Consider the following 1,859-nt stretch of genomic DNA (forward strand, 5'->3'; position numbering starts at 1 on the left):
CCGGTGAACGTTCCAGAATTTTATTTATAGATGAATAAATAGAGCTGCAGTGGTTTGTGGTGTAATAGAGGAGTTCTGCAGGATTAACAAACATAGTCAAACCCATCGAAGAGGAGCTCAATGGAAATGAAAAAAATCGGGCTAAAGAGAACTTTGCAGATTTGAGTGCTATATGAAGGGAAATTATGTTGATCTATTCTCCATCTTCAACAGCCAGACGAATATGCAATGATGACACAAGTGATGATGATGGATTGAATATAATCGAACCAACCAATCGTGAAAAAAACCCATCAAACTATCTCAATTATTGACTGTGATCCGAAATCAGGATGCCAATTTGAATACAAATCTCACACTTGAAAGGAATGCTTGACTACAGAATACTAAATTCAGAAGACAAATTAGTAATTCAAATTAGTAATGAACATAGAGAAAGTGACGCCGGTTTAAAATTCAACAAAGTTGACCTTCGATTATTTATTCTGTTGCTAGTTTGTATTTCATTCTCTCCATTCACATTAACTGGAAACTCATCTTTTACAACTCTCCATCATTAGACAGTATGCAGACATAGATAGCTGACAAGTATATTTGAAGTGATTTGGAAGATAACCCTATCCCAAAGAAACATATTCTCCTTAATGAAAAGTAATTGTTTAACCAGAATACAACATGTTTTTCGTTCGTCTTCTCACAATTGTTCACGCTGAGTAAACTTACTTCACGATTAAATCAGGGATACGTGTTTAAATATCACGTGCAATCATCAAAACTGCTATTCGAATTCATTTAATCTTATGTGCGGTTTCAGCTAAGAACTATTTATTCTAAACGCAACAGTAATGATAATAACAGTGAACAGTATGTGAGAGTGTTATCTGTCTGTTAACCTCAGTTCTTTTGTTGTTTAAATATCAATCAGTGTACTCACTCGTCTTTTTATCAACAGTGTTTATCTAATCAATCAAATAATATGATATTTTTTGTGTAGTCAGCTTCATATGAATATCTTCAACATAATGAGGAATGCCGCTCTCTACTATTATAATCATATAACTGATAACCACAGATAATTGAAGAACAAAATTGACTGAAATTTTCATTTAACACATGACATCTAATTTTCTGAAAAGAAAATGAGGTGCAATTTGACGGTTTATTCACCATTTTATAAGAATTCAATATTCAACAACCCTGAGAGTGTAATCATCAAAACTACTATTCGAATTCATTTAATCTTATGTGCGTTTTCAGCTAAGAACTAATTATTCTAAACGCAACAGTAATGATTATAACAGTGAACAGTATGTGAGAGTGTTATCTGTCTGTTAATTTGTGAACAATGAAATAATAGTTTGAAGACTGATTTCTGACAAGTGATTCCGATGCCTCTTAAAATATTTTCATATTCTAGTGTTGATCACAGTTATACATTGTAGTTATATAATATACCCTTGTGGGTCAGGGTAATTTTACATTACTTTTCAGGAGAATCAGACACCATCCACACTTTTATATGACAATCCAAACAGTACAGTTTAATCTCGTTTAACAGGAGAGACAGACATCGTCTAGCTCAGGCTTAACCCGAGCAGTATAGCTCAATCCCGACGCCGTCCAACAAGAGAACCGGACACTATACGCGCTTCAACGCTACAATCTGATAAGCAAAGCTCAATCCTGTGGCGCAACCACACAGGTACCAAGCACTGTAGTGAACCATTCGCACCATTCGTATATACACTCACATCACATGTATCACATGTATTTCGATCAGTGATTGCATAAGAACACTTGAAACCCATTGTCTGGTGTCGGAATAGTAAGATAAGACCACCAAGATCATTTTTATCTCA

The sequence above is a fragment of the Schistosoma mansoni genome (assembly GCF_000237925.1).
Source record: "Schistosoma mansoni, WGS project CABG00000000 data, supercontig 0257, strain Puerto Rico, whole genome shotgun sequence".
NCBI lineage: Eukaryota > Metazoa > Platyhelminthes > Trematoda > Strigeidida > Schistosomatidae > Schistosoma > Schistosoma mansoni.